The sequence below is a fragment of the Anser brachyrhynchus genome (genome assembly GCF_964034855.1).
Source record: "Anser brachyrhynchus genome assembly, chromosome: 6".
NCBI lineage: Eukaryota > Metazoa > Chordata > Aves > Anseriformes > Anatidae > Anser > Anser brachyrhynchus.
This window is the reverse complement of record NC_137700.1, coordinates 6,561,144-6,580,991: the sequence shown is the minus strand read 5'-3', so window position 1 is coordinate 6,580,991 and position 19,848 is coordinate 6,561,144. Positions and strand designations below refer to the sequence as shown.

The 19,848-nt window shown below is 47.1% G+C and overlaps 2 long non-coding RNA genes across 8 annotated transcripts in view; one reads left to right on the top strand and one right to left on the bottom strand.

Annotated features, from left to right (window-relative positions):
- LOC308197137 overlaps window positions 1-19,848 on the top strand; it is a 494,297-nt gene that overhangs the window by 94,518 nt on the left and 379,931 nt on the right. The gene's annotated exons all lie outside the window — the stretch shown is intronic.
- Window positions 1-19,848, bottom strand: part of LOC308197139 — a 391,025-nt gene that overhangs the window by 14,093 nt on the left and 357,084 nt on the right. For all 3 annotated transcript variants that reach the window (XR_013952622.1, XR_013952623.1, XR_013952624.1), the window contains exon 5: window positions 3,006-19,848. This exon is cut by the window's right edge and continues 13,350 nt beyond it. This is a non-coding gene — a long non-coding RNA (uncharacterized lncRNA). The remainder of the gene's footprint in view (window positions 1-3,005) is intronic.

The following is a 19,848-nucleotide window of genomic DNA, read 5'->3' as shown; positions in this document are numbered from 1 at the left end:
CGCAGGGGTTGCGCTTAATGATTTGTTGTTTTGTGCTATGTCCAACGAGCATTCATCCAATAGCCCCATTTAACCCGGAGGGTGGAGGTAACATTAACTGAATGTGGTCAAAGTGCATCAGTGTCAGGATGATTCCCCATATACGCCAACCGTCTCATCGAGGGACCCTTGAAATATAGGATAGGCCGTGAGGCAGGTGTGTCCAGGCTTAGATTGTGGGACCCCCGAGATCACTGGGAATAGCCACCTGTGAGGTAACCCCGGAAAAAATAAGAGGAACCAGAGGCGCCAAAAAGCTGGAACATGCCGCGATTACGCATTGAGAAGGTGAAAGTACTCACAGATGCCACTTTGAAGGGCAAGGAGGGGTGAGTGAACCCAATGGATGGCCCTGACCGAGGAACCAGAGGCGCAAAAATGTGAGGAGGGCGAGGGGTTTAGGGGGAACGTATGGGCCTGAAGCTAGTCATACCGGACATTATGTGCAACGGGTTGCTGATTTCACGTGAGGAGTACGATTAATAAATCCGTCTGATACGAACTGCATGAGATATGTGGTGGAGAGTTGTTGTTGGAGCATGTCCTGTGAGCATTCATTAAAATGGGGTCTTGTTATGCGCTTGAGTGGAGTTGTATTGGGTGTTGTGGGGTATGGTCCTAGAACATTCATGCCGGGTGGTTTGGTAGGAGTGTGTTTAAGGGTTTAATGGCCGTGTACATGTATGGGTTTAGCACCTGCTTATAAGATAGTCCGTATATAATGTATATTACTGGTACTATAGTATGTATGTATATGGGGTATATAAATTTATGCATGAATATGCATAACCAAATACCCCCGCCTCGGGGGGGGGGGGGGGGGGGTTAAGCATAATGGCATAGATGGGGTAGAATTATTGGGGGCTTGCGGTTAGTTCCTGTAGTTGAGAACAATGGCGGCTTTTCGAGCCGCAGGCCTCGGGTAGTGTCCGGGCAGGAATAATGACTTATTTTATGTTTTTTTTAGGGATTTGCTTTGCGGTGGGTGTTTTGGGTGTGGCGTCGAATCCTTCGCCGTATTATGGGGTTGTTGGTTTGGTGTTAGCGTCTGTGGCGGGGTGCGGGTGGTTGCTGGGCCTTGGGGTTTCGTTCGTGGCTTTAGTGCTGTTTATGGTGTATTTGGGGGGTATGCTGGTGGTGTTTGTTTATTCAGTAGCTTTAGCAGCGGAGCCTTTCCCTGGGGCTTGGGGGGATTGACGGGTGATTGGATGTGCAGTAGCGTTTGTGGCAATTGTTTTTGGGGGGTTGGTGTTTGGGGGGTTTATGGGGGCTTGGAAGTTCGGGGTTTCTACTGTGAATAATGTTGGGGTGTTTGTTGTTCGGTCGGATTTTAGTGGAGTTTCCATGTTTTATTCACATGGGGCAGGGATGTTTTTAGTGGCGGGTTGGGGGCTGTTGTTGACTTTGTTTGTTGTATTGGAGCTTGTGCGGGGGTTGTCGCGGGGTGCTATTCGGGCGGTTTAGGGGTTAGGGTCAGAGAATAGTTTATTGAAAATGCCAGCTTTGGGAGCTGGAGATAAAGGTTTGAGTCCTTTTTTTCTGAGTTTGGGGTACTCTAAGAAGTGGTAAGTCTTCAATCTTTGGTTTACAAGACCAATGTTTTTATAAACTATTAGAGTATTTAGCAGTTGAGTATTTTGTTTTCTAGGGCGCTTGCGGCGGGGAGGAGAAATAGGAGCATAGTGAAGTAGGCGATTGAAGCGAGTTGGCCGATGATGATGAATGGGTGTTCGACGGGTTGGCTTCCTACTCATGTTAGGACGAGGAGGTCGGCGACTAGTACTCAGAATAGGAGCTGGGAGAGTGGTCGGAATGTTATTGCTCGTTGTTTTGATTTGTGCAGGAATGGGATTAGGAATAGGATCAGTACGGAGGCGGCCAGTGCTAATACGCCTCCTAGTTTATTTGGGATTGAACGTAGGATGGCGTAGGCGAATAGGAAGTATCATTCTGGCTTGATGTGTGGTGGGGTTACTAGCGGGTTTGCTGGGGTGAAGTTTTCTGGGTCTCCCAGGAGGTTAACCGCTCATGCTTCTTTCTTATGAGACGTTAGTAAACCAATTACATAGCCTTGTCAAGACTAAATCACAGGTAAAAATCCTGTACATCTCATGTGGCCAACCACTCCCAACTAGGATTCCAAGACGCCTCATCACCCATCATAGAAGAACTCGTTGAATTCCACGACCACGCCCTAATCGTTGCCCTAGCTATCTGCAGCCTAGTTCTCTACCTTTTAGCCCACATACTAACAGAAAAACTCTCGTCCAATGCTGTAGACGCCCAAGAAGTAGAGCTGATCTGGACAATCCTACCTGCTATCGTCCTGGTACTCCTCGCCCTCCCATCCCTACAAATCCTCTACATAATGGACAAAATCGACGAACCAGACCTCACCCTAAAAGCCATCGGCCACCAATGATACTGAAGCTACGAATACACAGACTTCAAAGACCTATCATTCGACTCCTACATAGTGCCCACCCCAGACTTACCCAACGGCCACTTCCGACTGCTAGAAGTTGACCACCGCGTAGTTATCCCAATAGAATCCCCCATCCGCGTGATCATTACTGCAGGAGACGTACTCCACTCCTGAGCAGTCCCAACGCTCGGAGTTAAAACAGACGCAATCCCAGGCCGACTAAACCAAACTTCATTCATTACCACCCGGCCTGGGATTTTTTACGGACAATGCTCAGAAATTTGCGGGGCTAATCACAGCTACATACCCATTGTAGTAGAATCAACCCCACTCCCACATTTCGAGGCCTGATCGTCCCTTCTATCATCATCCTAATCATTAAGAAGCTATGCAACAGCACTAGCCTTTTAAGCTAGCCAAAGAGGGACTTCCCCCTCCTTAATGATATGCCACAGCTTAACCCCGCACCATGATTTTCAATCATAATTATAACCTGATTAACCCTAGCACTCCTCATCCAACCAAAACTACTAGCCTTCACCACAACCAACCCCCCATCAAATAAGACCTCCCTCACTACCAAACCCACACCATGATCCTGACCATGAACCTAAGCTTCTTTGACCAATTTTCCAGCCCCAATCTATTTGGCATCCCCTTAATCCTACTATCCCTACTCTTCCCAGCCCTACTATTCCCGTCCCCAAACAACCGATGAATCAACAACCGCCTTTCTACTATCCAAACATGACTCCTTCACCTAATCACAAAACAACTAATAGTCCCACTCAACAAAAATGGCCACAAATGAGCCATAATATTTACATCCCTAATAATCATACTTCTTACAATCAACCTTCTAGGCCTCCTTCCATATACATTCACCCCAACCACCCAACTATCTATGAACATAGCCCTAGCCTTCCCACTATGGCTCGCCACACTACTAACAGGCATGTTTAACCATGTACGTGCCCCAGGGCCGGCTTAAAGTAGGCTCTATTGTCCCACTTTACTGCTAAATCCGCCTTCCAGAAGTGGTTTCACGCTTCTTTCCGTGTGCCCTATGAATAGGGAATGTAGCCCATTTCTTCCACTCCATAGGCTATACCTTGACCTGTCTTATTAGCGGGGTGCTATTGTGTCCACTGTTGTGCTCTCATTCGAGGTGGGCTGGCGACGGCGGTATGTAGGCTGTGTTGGCAAGGGGTGGTTGGGTTAATCGGGGATTATCGATTGTAGAACAGGCTCCTCTAGGTGGGTTTGGGGCACCGCCAAGTCCTTAGAGTTTTAAGCGTTTGTGCTCGTAGTTCTCTGGCGGATACTTCGGTAAAGTAAGTATCAAGATTTAGGGCCAGGCATAGTGGGGTATCTAATCCCAGTTTGGGCCCTGGCTTTCGTGGGTTTAAATCAGTCGTTAGTTCCTAAGATCATCTTAATGGTGTGTTTAGGTGCATCTTGGGCTTATGACAGCTCAGTTGCATTTTGATCTTAGTTAGCTAGGATAGGCATTTTACCACTCTTTACGCCGTGTCAATAGGACGGTTGATTTGGGTTTCTTGTATGACCGCGGTGGCTGGCACAAGATTTACCAACCCTTGAAGTTAGGCTGTTGCTATAACTAAGTCAAGTTTGCACTCATTGCTTAATGTTAATTACTGCTGAATACCCGTGGGGGCGTGGCTTAGCGAGGCGTCTTGGGCTACTACTTGGGTGTGCCTGATACCCGCTCCTCAAGGCCTGTATGGGGGTAGGTGGTCGAGGGCGTTTACACTGGGGCGCGGATACTTGCATGTATATATTTAGCAAAAACCAACCGTAAGGTTAGGACTAAGTCTTTTGTCCGCAGGCATGTTTTATGCCATCTTGGCAACTTCAGTGCCATGCTTTGTGTTAAGCTATGTGGACGGGGGTGTGGTTAGCTGATAGTTGAGTGGTGAGTGAGAGTGAAGTATATGAAATTATTGCTTGTGTTTACTATTTTTAGTACTGGAGTTTCTCTAATAAGTTTAAGTTATTTTGTATGTGTTTGTGTGTATATGTACATCGTTCCGATGATGTCATGGAAGGGATGATTAATGGAGTTTTAGAGGTAGTTTGCTGGGATTGGGCGATGAAGGTTTATGCTACATGGTGGTTAGCGAAAGTTTACTGGTTTAGTTTGTGAAGCGCAGGGGTTGCGCTTAATGATTTGTTGTTTTGTGCTATGTCCAACGAGCATTCATCCATGCCTTCTTTAAAGCCATACTATTCCTATGCTCAGGGTCTATCATCCACAACCTAAACGGAGAACAAGATATCCGAAAGATAGGAGGCCTACAGAAAATACTCCCAGTCACTACTTCCTGCCTAACCATCGGAAACCTGGCGCTGATAGGAACCCCATTCCTAGCCGGATTCTACTCAAAAGACCTCATCATCGAAAGCTTAAACACATCATACCTAAATTCTTGAGCCCTACTCCTAACCCTTATAGCCACAGCATTCACCGCAACCTACAGCATCCGCATAACCATCCTAGTCCAAGCTGGACAAACCCGAATCCCCCCAATAGTATCAATAAACGAAAACAACCCACTAATCACCGCCCCCCTAACCCGACTCGCCCTAGGCAGCATTACAGCAGGAATAATCATTACCTCTTTCATCACACCAACCAAACCCCCCCCAATAACCATACCCCTTATCACCAAAACCGCTTCCATCCTCATAACAATCCTAGGAATCATCCTAGGCCCCTCATGTACAGGGCCACACCCCTCTAACGGCGCAAGCTTACATAGAAACATTATTAACAGACCTAGACAGATACAAAAACCCCTACAAGACCACGTATTAACTAACCCTGTTAACCCGACTCAGGAGCGCCTATAAGAGCGATTAAAATCTGTGAAAGGAACTCGGCAAATTAATAAGGCCCGACTGTTTACCAAAAACATAGCCTTCAGCAAATTAAACAAGTATTGAAGGTGATGCCTGCCCGGTGACTTAGGTTTAACGGCCGCGGTATCCTAACCGTGCAAAGGTAGCGCAATCAATTGTCCCATAAATCGAGACTTGTATGAATGGCTAAACGAGGTCTTAACTGTCTCTCACAGATAATCAGTGAAATTGATCTCCCCGTGCAAAAGCGGGGATGTGAACATAAGACGAGAAGACCCTGTGGAACTTAAAAATCAACGACCACCGCGAATCCTCAATCAACCCCACTGGGGCCACTACCATCGCAGAGCCTGGTCGATATTTTTCGGTTGGGGCGACCTTGGAGGAGAACAAATCCTCCAAAAACAAGACCATACCTCTTTACCTAGAGCTACCCCTCAAAGTGCTAACAGTGACCAGACCCAATATAATTGATTAATGGACCAAGCTACCCCAGGGATAACAGCGCAATCCCCCTCAAGAGCCCATATCGACAGGGGGGTTTACGACCTCGATGTTGGATCAGGACATCCTAATGGTGCAGCCGCTATTAAGGGTTCGTTTGTTCAACGATTAACAGTCCTACGTGATCTGAGTTCAGACCGGAGCAATCCAGGTCGGTTTCTATCTATGACACACTCTCCCCAGTACGAAAGGACCGGGAAAGTGGGGCCAATACCACAAGCACGCCCCCCCCCTCTAAGCAGTGAAACCAACTAAACCGTGAAGAGGGCCTTCCCCCACCACTTTCAATCCTAGAAAAGGACCAGCTAGAGTGGCAGAGCCCGGCAAGTGCAGAAGGCTTAAGCCCTTTCCCCAGAGGTTCAAATCCTCTCCCTAGCTTCACCCATGATTCAAATAACAACACTAAGCTGCCTCATTATATCCCTCCTATACATCATCCCAATCCTGATTGCCGTAGCCTTCCTAACCCTAGTAGAACGGAAAATCCTAAGCTACATACAATCCCGCAAAGGCCCTAACGTTGTCGGGCCTTTTGGCCTACTTCAACCATTTGCGGACGGACTGAAACTATTTACCAAAGAGCCCATCCGACCCTCTACCTCTTCCCCACTTCTATTCATTCTGATACCAATACTAGCCCTTGTCCTAGCCCTCACCACTTGAGCACCACTACCACTCCCATTTCCCCTAGCAGATCTAAACCTCGGAGTTCTCTTCCTAATAGCCATGTCAAGCCTAGCCGTCTACTCAGTCCTATGATCAGGCTGAGCCTCGAACTCAAAATACGCACTAATCGGAGCCCTACGGGCAGTAGCACAGACCATTTCATACGAAGTGACACTGGCCATAATCCTGCTATCAATAATCATACTAAGCGGAAGCTACACACTCAGCTCCTTTGCCGTCGCACAGGAGCCTCTATACTTCATTTTCTCCTCATGACCCCTAGCAATAATATGATACGTATCCACCCTAGCAGAGACAAACCGAGCTCCTTTTGACCTCACAGAGGGTGAATCTGAGCTAGTCTCAGGGTTTAACGTTGAATACGCCGCAGGACCCTTCGCCTTATTCTTCCTAGCTGAATATGCGAACATTATGCTAATAAATACACTTACAGCCATCATATTCCTAAACCCAAGCGCCCTAGGGCCACCCACAGAACTATTCCCCGTCATCCTAGCCACAAAAGTCCTCCTACTATCTTCTGGTTTCTTATGGGTCCGAGCTTCATACCCACGATTCCGATATGACCAACTAATGCACCTACTATGAAAAAACTTCCTACCCCTCACACTAGCTCTGTGCCTCTGACACATCAGCATACCTATCTGCTATGCAGGCCTACCTCCTTACATAAGGAAATGTGCCTGAACTACAAAGGGTCACTATGATAAAGTGAACATAGAGGTATAACAGCCCTCTCATTTCCTGTTGACCTTAGAAAAGTAGGAATTGAACCCACACAAGAGAAATCAAAATTCTCCATACTTCCCTTATATTATTTTCTAGTAGAGTCAGCTAATCAAGCTATCGGGCCCATACCCCGAAAATGATGGTTTAACCCCCTCCTCTACTAATGAACCCTTACGCGACCCCAATCATAACCTTCAGCCTCATCTTGGGCACCACAATCACAATTTCCAGCAACCACTGAGTTCTGGCCTGGACAGGACTGGAGATCAACGCACTAGCCATCATTCCCCTAATTGCCAAATCCCACCACCCACGAGCAGTAGAAGCCGCAACGAAATACTTCCTAACCCAAGCAGCTGCTTCCGCCCTGGTCCTATTCTCTAGCATAACCAATGCCTGAGTCACCGGCCAATGAGACATCACACAAATAAACCACCCAACCTCCTGTCTACTACTGACAGCAGCAATCGCTATTAAACTGGGCCTAGTGCCATTTCACTTCTGATTCCCAGAAGTACTACAAGGATCGCCACTAATAACAGCCCTGCTACTCTCGACCCTCATAAAATTCCCCCCACTAACCCTGCTCCTACTAACATCCAAATCCCTCGACCCAGCTCTACTCACCGCCATGGCCCTAGCCTCAACAGCACTAGGAGGCTGAATAGGACTGAACCAAACACAAACACGCAAAATCCTAGCCTTCTTGTCCATCTCCCACTTAGGCTGAATCGCCATCATCCTAGTTTACAGCCCCAAATTGGCCTTACTTACCTTCTACCTATACACAATCATAACATCAGCCGTATTCCTAGCCCTTAACAAAATCAAAGCCCTTAACCTATCCATGATCACAACCTCATGAACAAAAACCCCAGTGCTAAACGCCACCCTAATACTAGTACTTTTATCCCTAGCAGGCCTCCCCCCATTAACAGGCTTTATACCAAAGTGACTTATCATCCAAGAACTAACTAAACAGGAAATAACACCAGCAGCCATGGCAATTGCCATGCTATCACTGCTCAGCCTCTTCTTCTACCTACGCCTCGCATACCACTCAACAATTACCCTTCCCCCCAACTCCTCTAACCACATAAAACAATGATACACTAGCAAAGCCCCAAGCACACCTACTGCGGTCCTTGCCTCACTATCAATCCTCTTACTTCCCCTGTCCCCAATAATACATGCCATTGTCTAGAAACTTAGGATAACACCCCAAACCGAAGGCCTTCAAAGCCTTAAATAAGAGTTAAACCCTCTTAGTTTCTGCACATTAAGACTTACAGAATATTAACCTGTATCTTCTGAATGCAAGTCAGACGCTTTAATTAAGCTAAAGCCTCCCTAGACAGATGGGCTTCGATCCCACAAAACTCTAGTTAACAGCTAAATGCCTAAACCAATTGGCTTCTGCCTACAAAGACCCTGACGCACCCTAGTGCGCATCGATGAGCTTGCAACTCAACATGAATTTCACTACAGAGCCGATAAGAAGAGGAATTAAACCTCTGTAAAAAGGACTACAGCCTAACGCTTCAACACTCAGCCATCTTACCCGTCACCTTCATCAACCGATGACTATTTTCCACTAACCATAAGGATATTGGCACCCTGTACCTCATCTTCGGGGCATGAGCAGGAATAGTCGGCACCGCACTCAGCCTATTAATCCGCGCAGAACTAGGACAACCAGGAACTCTCCTAGGCGACGACCAAATTTACAATGTAATCGTTACCGCTCACGCCTTTGTAATAAGCTTCTTTATAGTCATACCCATCATGATCGGAGGATTCGGCAACTGATTAGTCCCCCTCATAATCGGTGCCCCCGACATAGCATTCCCGCGAATAAACAACATAAGCTTTTGACTCCTCCCCCCATCATTCCTCCTCCTACTAGCCTCATCCACTGTAGAAGCTGGCGCCGGCACAGGCTGAACTGTCTACCCTCCCCTAGCAGGTGACCTTGCCCACGCCGGAGCTTCAGTAGACCTGGCTATCTTCTCACTCCACTTAGCCGGTATCTCCTCCATCCTTGGGGCCATCAACTTTATCACCACAGCCATCAACATAAAACCCCCCGCACTCTCACAATACCAAACCCCACTATTTGTCTGATCCGTACTAATTACCGCCATCCTACTCCTTCTATCACTCCCCGTACTCGCCGCCGGTATTACAATATTACTAACTGATCGAAACCTAAACACCACATTCTTCGACCCCGCTGGAGGAGGAGACCCAATCCTGTACCAACACCTATTCTGATTCTTCGGACACCCAGAAGTCTATATTCTGATCCTACCGGGGTTCGGAATCATCTCACACGTAGTCACGTACTACTCAGGCAAAAAGGAGCCCTTCGGCTACATGGGAATAGTCTGAGCCATACTATCCATCGGCTTCCTAGGATTCATCGTCTGAGCTCACCACATGTTTACAGTAGGAATAGACGTTGATACCCGAGCCTACTTTACATCAGCCACTATAATCATTGCCATCCCTACCGGAATCAAAGTATTTAGCTGACTAGCCACCCTGCACGGAGGAACAATCAAATGAGACCCCCCCCAATACTATGAGCTCTAGGATTTATCTTCCTATTTACCATCGGAGGATTAACAGGAATCGTTCTTGCAAACTCTTCCCTAGACATCGCCCTGCACGACACGTACTACGTAGTTGCCCACTTCCACTACGTCCTATCCATAGGCGCCGTCTTTGCCATTCTAGCAGGATTTACTCACTGATTCCCACTACTCACTGGGTTTACCCTACACCAAACATGAGCAAAAGCCCACTTCGGGGTAATATTTACAGGAGTAAACCTAACGTTCTTCCCCCAGCACTTCCTAGGCCTAGCAGGAATACCCCGACGATACTCGGACTATCCCGACGCCTACACACTATGAAACACCATTTCCTCCTAGTCCTAGGACTTAGAGAAACTCCAGTACTAAAAATAGTAAACACAAGCAATAATTTCATATACTTCACTCTCACTCACCACTCAACTATCAGCTAACCACACCCCCGTCCACATAGCTTAACACAAAGCATGGCACTGAAGTTGCCAAGATGGCATAAAACATGCCTGCGGACAAAAGACTTAGTCCTAACCTTACGGTTGGTTTTTGCTAAATATATACATGCAAGTATCCGCGCCCCAGTGTAAACGCCCTCGACCACCTACCCCCATACAGGCCTTGAGGAGCGGGTATCAGGCACACCCAAGTAGTAGCCCAAGACGCCTCGCTAAGCCACGCCCCCACGGGTATTCAGCAGTAATTAACATTAAGCACTGAGTGCAAACTTGACTTAGTTATAGCAACAGCCTAACTTCAAGGGTTGGTAAATCTTGTGCCAGCCACCGCGGTCATACAAGAAACCCAAATCAACCGTCCTATTGACACGGCGTAAAGAGTGGTAAAATGCCTATCCTAGCTAACTAAGATCAAAATGCAACTAAGCTGTCATAAGCCCAAGATGCACCTAAACACACCATTAAGATGATCTTAGGAACTAACGACTGATTTAAACCCACGAAAGCCAGGGCCCAAACTGGGATTAGATACCCCACTATGCCTGGCCCTAAATCTTGATACTTACTTTACCGAAGTATCCGCCAGAGAACTACGAGCACAAACGCTTAAAACTCTAAGGACTTGGCGGTGCCCCAAACCCACCTAGAGGAGCCTGTTCTACAATCGATAATCCCCGATTAACCCAACCACCCCTTGCCAACACAGCCTACATACCGCCGTCGCCAGCCCACCTCGAATGAGAGCACAACAGTGGACACAATAGCACCCCGCTAATAAGACAGGTCAAGGTATAGCCTATGGAGTGGAAGAAATGGGCTACATTCCCTATTCATAGGGCACACGGAAAGAAGCGTGAAACCACTTCTGGAAGGCGGATTTAGCAGTAAAGTGGGACAATAGAGCCTACTTTAAGCCGGCCCTGGGGCACGTACATGGTTAAACATGCCTGTTAGTAGTGTGGCGAGCCATAGTGGGAAGGCTAGGGCTATGTTCATAGATAGTTGGGTGGTTGGGGTGAATGTATATGGAAGGAGGCCTAGAAGGTTGATTGTAAGAAGTATGATTATTAGGGATGTAAATATTATGGCTCATTTGTGGCCATTTTTGTTGAGTGGGACTATTAGTTGTTTTGTGATTAGGTGAAGGAGTCATGTTTGGATAGTAGAAAGGCGGTTGTTGATTCATCGGTTGTTTGGGGACGGGAATAGTAGGGCTGGGAAGAGTAGGGATAGTAGGATTAAGGGGATGCCAAATAGATTGGGGCTGGAAAATTGGTCAAAGAAGCTTAGGTTCATGGTCAGGATCATGGTGTGGGTTTGGTAGTGAGGGAGGTCTTATTTGATGGGGGGTTGGTTGTGGTGAAGGCTAGTAGTTTTGGTTGGATGAGGAGTGCTAGGGTTAATCAGGTTATAATTATGATTGAAAATCATGGTGCGGGGTTAAGCTGTGGCATATCATTAAGGAGGGGGAAGTCCCTCTTTGGCTAGCTTAAAAGGCTAGTGCTGTTGCATAGCTTCTTAATGATTAGGATGATGATAGAAGGGACGATCAGGCCTCGAAATGTGGGAGTGGGGTTGATTCTACTACAATGGGTATGTAGCTGTGATTAGCCCCGCAAATTTCTGAGCATTGTCCGTAAAAAATCCCAGGCCGGGTGGTAATGAATGAAGTTTGGTTTAGTCGGCCTGGGATTGCGTCTGTTTTAACTCCGAGCGTTGGGACTGCTCAGGAGTGGAGTACGTCTCCTGCAGTAATGATCACGCGGATGGGGGATTCTATTGGGATAACTACGCGGTGGTCAACTTCTAGCAGTCGGAAGTGGCCGTTGGGTAAGTCTGGGGTGGGCACTATGTAGGAGTCGAATGATAGGTCTTTGAAGTCTGTGTATTCGTAGCTTCAGTATCATTGGTGGCCGATGGCTTTTAGGGTGAGGTCTGGTTCGTCGATTTTGTCCATTATGTAGAGGATTTGTAGGGATGGGAGGGCGAGGAGTACCAGGACGATAGCAGGTAGGATTGTCCAGATCAGCTCTACTTCTTGGGCGTCTACAGCATTGGACGAGAGTTTTTCTGTTAGTATGTGGGCTAAAAGGTAGAGAACTAGGCTGCAGATAGCTAGGGCAACGATTAGGGCGTGGTCGTGGAATTCAACGAGTTCTTCTATGATGGGTGATGAGGCGTCTTGGAATCCTAGTTGGGAGTGGTTGGCCACATGAGATGTACAGGATTTTTACCTGTGATTTAGTCTTGACAAGGCTATGTAATTGGTTTACTAACGTCTCATAAGAAAGAAGCATGAGCGGTTAACCTCCTGGGAGACCCAGAAAACTTCACCCCAGCAAACCCGCTAGTAACCCCACCACACATCAAGCCAGAATGATACTTCCTATTCGCCTACGCCATCCTACGTTCAATCCCAAATAAACTAGGAGGCGTATTAGCACTGGCCGCCTCCGTACTGATCCTATTCCTAATCCCATTCCTGCACAAATCAAAACAACGAGCAATAACATTCCGACCACTCTCCCAGCTCCTATTCTGAGTACTAGTCGCCGACCTCCTCGTCCTAACATGAGTAGGAAGCCAACCCGTCGAACACCCATTCATCATCATCGGCCAACTCGCTTCAATCGCCTACTTCACTATCCTCCTATTTCTCCTCCCCGCCGCAAGCGCCCTAGAAAACAAAATACTCAACTGCTAAATACTCTAATAGTTTATAAAAACATTGGTCTTGTAAACCAAAGATTGAAGACTTACCACTTCTTAGAGTACCCCAAACTCAGAAAAAAAGGACTCAAACCTTTATCTCCAGCTCCCAAAGCTGGCATTTTCAATAAACTATTCTCTGACCCTAACCCCTAAACCGCCCGAATAGCACCCCGCGACAACCCCCGCACAAGCTCCAATACAACAAACAAAGTCAACAACAGCCCCCAACCCGCCACTAAAAACATCCCTGCCCCATGTGAATAAAACATGGAAACTCCACTAAAATCCGACCGAACAACAAACACCCCAACATTATTCACAGTAGAAACCCCGAACTTCCAAGCCCCCATAAACCCCCCAAACACCAACCCCCCAAAAACAATTGCCACAAACGCTACTGCACATCCAATCACCCGTCAATCCCCCCAAGCCCCAGGGAAAGGCTCCGCTGCTAAAGCTACTGAATAAACAAACACCACCAGCATACCCCCCAAATACACCATAAACAGCACTAAAGCCACGAACGAAACCCCAAGGCCCAGCAACCACCCGCACCCCGCCACAGACGCTAACACCAAACCAACAACCCCATAATACGGCGAAGGATTCGACGCCACACCCAAAACACCCACCGCAAAGCAAATCCCTAAAAAAAACATAAAATAAGTCATTATTCCTGCCCGGACACTACCCGAGGCCTGCGGCTCGAAAAGCCGCCATTGTTCTCAACTACAGGAACTAACCGCAAGCCCCCAATAATTCTACCCCATCTATGCCATTATGCTTAACCCCCCCCCCCTCCCCCCCCGAGGCGGGGGTATTTGGTTATGCATATTCGTGCATAAATTTATATACCCCATATACATACATACTATAGTACCAGTAATATACATTATATACGGACTATCTTATAAGCAGGTGCTAAACCCATACATGTACACGGCCATTAAACCCTTAAACACACTCCTACCAAACCACCCGGCATGAATGTTCTAGGACCATACCCCACAACACCCAATACAACTCCACTCAAGCGCATAACAAGACCCCATTTTAATGAATGCTCACAGGACATGCTCCAACAACAACTCTCCACCACATATCTCATGCAGTTCGTATCAGACGGATTTATTAATCGTACTCCTCACGTGAAATCAGCAACCCGTTGCACATAATGTCCGGTATGACTAGCTTCAGGCCCATACGTTCCCCCTAAACCCCTCGCCCTCCTCACATTTTTGCGCCTCTGGTTCCTCGGTCAGGGCCATCCATTGGGTTCACTCACCCCTCCTTGCCCTTCAAAGTGGCATCTGTGAGTACTTTCACCTTCTCAATGCGTAATCGCGGCATGTTCCAGCTTTTTGGCGCCTCTGGTTCCTCTTATTTTTTCCGGGGTTACCTCACAGGTGGCTATTCCCAGTGATCTCGGGGGTCCCACAATCTAAGCCTGGACACACCTGCCTCACGGCCTATCCTATATTTCAAGGGTCCCTCGATGAGACGGTTGGCGTATATGGGGAATCATCCTGACACTGATGCACTTTGACCACATTCAGTTAATGTTACCTCCACCCTCCGGGTTAAATGGGGCTATTGGATGAATGCTCGTTGGACATAGCACAAAACAACAAATCATTAAGCGCAACCCCTGCGCTTCACAAACTAAACCAGTAAACTTTCGCTAACCACCATGTAGCATAAACCTTCATCGCCCAATCCCAGCAAACTACCTCTAAAACTCCATTAATCATCCCTTCCATGACATCATCGGAACGATGTACATATACACACAAACACATACAAAATAACTTAAACTTATTAGAGAAACTCCAGTACTAAAAATAGTAAACACAAGCAATAATTTCATATACTTCACTCTCACTCACCACTCAACTATCAGCTAACCACACCCCCGTCCACATAGCTTAACACAAAGCATGGCACTGAAGTTGCCAAGATGGCATAAAACATGCCTGCGGACAAAAGACTTAGTCCTAACCTTACGGTTGGTTTTTGCTAAATATATACATGCAAGTATCCGCGCCCCAGTGTAAACGCCCTCGACCACCTACCCCCATACAGGCCTTGAGGAGCGGGTATCAGGCACACCCAAGTAGTAGCCCAAGACGCCTCGCTAAGCCACGCCCCCACGGGTATTCAGCAGTAATTAACATTAAGCAATGAGTGCAAACTTGACTTAGTTATAGCAACAGCCTAACTTCAAGGGTTGGTAAATCTTGTGCCAGCCACCGCGGTCATACAAGAAACCCAAATCAACCGTCCTATTGACACGGCGTAAAGAGTGGTAAAATGCCTATCCTAGCTAACTAAGATCAAAATGCAACTGAGCTGTCATAAGCCCAAGATGCACCTAAACACACCATTAAGATGATCTTAGGAACTAACGACTGATTTAAACCCACGAAAGCCAGGGCCCAAACTGGGATTAGATACCCCACTATGCCTGGCCCTAAATCTTGATACTTACTTTACCGAAGTATCCGCCAGAGAACTACGAGCACAAACGCTTAAAACTCTAAGGACTTGGCGGTGCCCCAAACCCACCTAGAGGAGCCTGTTCTACAATCGATAATCCCCGATTAACCCAACCACCCCTTGCCAACACAGCCTACATACCGCCGTCGCCAGCCCACCTCGAATGAGAGCACAACAGTGGACACAATAGCACCCCGCTAATAAGACAGGTCAAGGTATAGCCTATGGAGTGGAAGAAATGGGCTACATTCCCTATTCATAGGGCACACGGAAAGAAGCGTGAAACCACTTCTGGAAGGCGGATTTAGCAGTAAAGTGGGACAATAGAGCCTACTTTAAGCCGGCCCTGGGGCACGTACATACCGCCCGTCACCCTCCTCAAAAGCCACATCCCACATAACTAATACCATAAATACGCTGAAGATGAGGTAAGTCGTAACAAGGTAAGTGTACCGGAAGGTGTACTTAGAATATCAAGACGTAGCTATAACACCAAAGCACTCAGCTTACACCTGAAAGATATCTACTAGACCGGATCGTCTTGAAGCCCCCCCTCTAGCTCAACCACACAAATAGTACACCAAAACTAAAGAATTTACTAAACTAATTAAACTAAAGCATTTTACAGTCTTAGTATAGGCGATAGAAAAGACACTTAGATGCGATAGAGACCCCAGTACCGTAAGGGAAAGATGAAATAGCAGTGAAACAATCAAAGCGACAGACAGCAAAGATCAACCCTTGTACCTTTTGCATCATGGTTTAGCGAGAACAACCAAGCAAAGTGAACTAAAGTTTGCCCCCCCGAAACCCAAGCGAGCTACTTTCAAGCAGTTAAAGAGAGCGAACCCGTCTCTGTTGCAAAAGAGTGGGATGACTTGTCAGTAGAGGTGAAAAGCCAACCGAGCTGGGTGATAGCTGGTTACCTGTGAAACGAATCTAAGTTCCCCCTTAATCCTCCCTACCGGACATCCTGAACCCTAATGAGATGATTAAGAGCTATTTAATGGAGGGACAGCTCCATTAAAAAAGGACACAACCTCGACTAGCGGATAATTCTTACTACTGATCCTACCGTGGGCCCTAAAGCAGCCATCAAAAAAGAGTGCGTCAAAGCTCCACCACCTAAAAATACCAAAATAAGATGATTCCCTTATCACAAACAGGTCAACCTATGAATATAGGAGAATTAATGCTAAAATAAGTAACTCAGGGCCACACCCCTCTAACGGCGCAAGCTTACATAGAAACATTATTAACAGACCTAGACAGATACAAAAACCCCTACAAGACCACGTATTAACTAACCCTGTTAACCCGACTCAGGAGCGCCTATAAGAGCGATTAAAATCTGTGAAAGGAACTCGGCAAATTAATAAGGCCCGACTGTTTACCAAAAACATAGCCTTCAGCAAATTAAACAAGTATTGAAGGTGATGCCTGCCCGGTGACTTAGGTTTAACGGCCGCGGTATCCTAACCGTGCAAAGGTAGCGCAATCAATTGTCCCATAAATCGAGACTTGTATGAATGGCTAAACGAGGTCTTAACTGTCTCTCACAGATAATCAGTGAAATTGATCTCCCCGTGCAAAAGCGGGGATGTGAACATAAGACGAGAAGACCCTGTGGAACTTAAAAATCAACGACCACCGCGAATCCTCAATCAACCCCACTGGGGCCACTACCATCGCAGAGCCTGGTCGATATTTTTCGGTTGGGGCGACCTTGGAGGAGAACAAATCCTCCAAAAACAAGACCATACCTCTTTACCTAGAGCTACCCCTCAAAGTGCTAACAGTGACCAGACCCAATATAATTGATTAATGGACCAAGCTACCCCAGGGATAACAGCGCAATCCCCCTCAAGAGCCCATATCGACAGGGGGGTTTACGACCTCGATGTTGGATCAGGACATCCTAATGGTGCAGCCGCTATTAAGGGTTCGTTTGTTCAACGATTAACAGTCCTACGTGATCTGAGTTCAGACCGGAGCAATCCAGGTCGGTTTCTATCTATGACACACTCTCCCCAGTACGAAAGGACCGGGAAAGTGGGGCCAATACCACAAGCACGCCCCCCCCCTCTAAGCAGTGAAACCAACTAAACCGTGAAGAGGGCCTTCCCCCACCACTTTCAATCCTAGAAAAGGACCAGCTAGAGTGGCAGAGCCCGGCAAGTGCAGAAGGCTTAAGCCCTTTCCCCAGAGGTTCAAATCCTCTCCCTAGCTTCACCCATGATTCAAATAACAACACTAAGCTGCCTCATTATATCCCTCCTATACATCATCCCAATCCTGATTGCCGTAGCCTTCCTAACCCTAGTAGAACGGAAAATCCTAAGCTACATACAATCCCGCAAAGGCCCTAACGTTGTCGGGCCTTTTGGCCTACTTCAACCATTTGCGGACGGACTGAAACTATTTACCAAAGAGCCCATCCGACCCTCTACCTCTTCCCCACTTCTATTCATTCTGATACCAATACTAGCCCTTGTCCTAGCCCTCACCACTTGAGCACCACTACCACTCCCATTTCCCCTAGCAGATCTAAACCTCGGAGTTCTCTTCCTAATAGCCATGTCAAGCCTAGCCGTCTACTCAGTCCTATGATCAGGCTGAGCCTCGAACTCAAAATACGCACTAATCGGAGCCCTACGGGCAGTAGCACAGACCATTTCATACGAAGTGACACTGGCCATAATCCTGCTATCAATAATCATACTAAGCGGAAGCTACACACTCAGCTCCTTTGCCGTCGCACAGGAGCCTCTATACTTCATTTTCTCCTCATGACCCCTAGCAATAATATGATACGTATCCACCCTAGCAGAGACAAACCGAGCTCCTTTTGACCTCACAGAGGGTGAATCTGAGCTAGTCTCAGGGTTTAACGTTGAATACGCCGCAGGACCCTTCGCCTTATTCTTCCTAGCTGAATATGCGAACATTATGCTAATAAATACACTTACAGCCATCATATTCCTAAACCCAAGCGCCCTAGGGCCACCCACAGAACTATTCCCCGTCATCCTAGCCACAAAAGTCCTCCTACTATCTTCTGGTTTCTTATGGGTCCGAGCTTCATACCCACGATTCCGATATGACCAACTAATGCACCTACTATGAAAAAACTTCCTACCCCTCACACTAGCTCTGTGCCTCTGACACATCAGCATACCTATCTGCTATGCAGGCCTACCTCCTTACATAAGGAAATGTGCCTGAACTACAAAGGGTCACTATGATAAAGTGAACATAGAGGTATAACAGCCCTCTCATTTCCTGTTGACCTTAGAAAAGTAGGAATTGAACCCACACAAGAGAAATCAAAATTCTCCATACTTCCCTTATATTATTTTCTAGTAGAGTCAGCTAATCAAGCTATCGGGCCCATACCCCGAAAATGATGGTTTAACCCCCTCCTCTACTAATGAACCCTTACGCGACCCCAATCATAACCTTCAGCCTCATCTTGGGCACCACAATCACAATTTCCAGCAACCACTGAGTTCTGGCCTGGACAGGACTGGAGATCAACGCACTAGCCATCATTCCCCTAATTGCCAAATCCCACCACCCACGAGCAGTAGAAGCCGCAACGAAATACTTCCTAACCCAAGCAGCTGCTTCCGCCCTGGTCCTATTCTCTAGCATAACCAATGCCTGAGTCACCGGCCAATGAGACATCACACAAATAAACCACCCAACCTCCTGTCTACTACTGACAGCAGCAATCGCTATTAAACTGGGCCTAGTGCCATTTCACTTCTGATTCCCAGAAGTACTACAAGGATCGCCACTAATAACAGCCCTGCTACTCTCGACCCTCATAAAATTCCCCCCACTAACCCTGCTCCTACTAACATCCAAATCCCTCGACCCAGCTCTACTCACCGCCATGGCCCTAGCCTCAACAGCACTAGGAGGCTGAATAGGACTGAACCAAACACAAACACGCAAAATCCTAGCCTTCTCGTCCATCTCCCACTTAGGCTGAATCGCCATCATCCTAGTTTACAGCCCCAAATTGGCCTTACTTACCTTCTACCTATACACAATCATAACATCAGCCGTATTCCTAGCCCTTAACAAAATCAAAGCCCTTAACCTATCCATGATCACAACCTCATGAACAAAAACCCCAGTGCTAAACGCCACCCTAATACTAGTACTTTTATCCCTAGCAGGCCTCCCCCCATTAACAGGCTTTATACCAAAGTGACTTATCATCCAAGAACTAACTAAACAGGAAATAACACCAGCAGCCATGGCAATTGCCATGCTATCACTGCTCAGCCTCTTCTTCTACCTACGCCTCGCATAC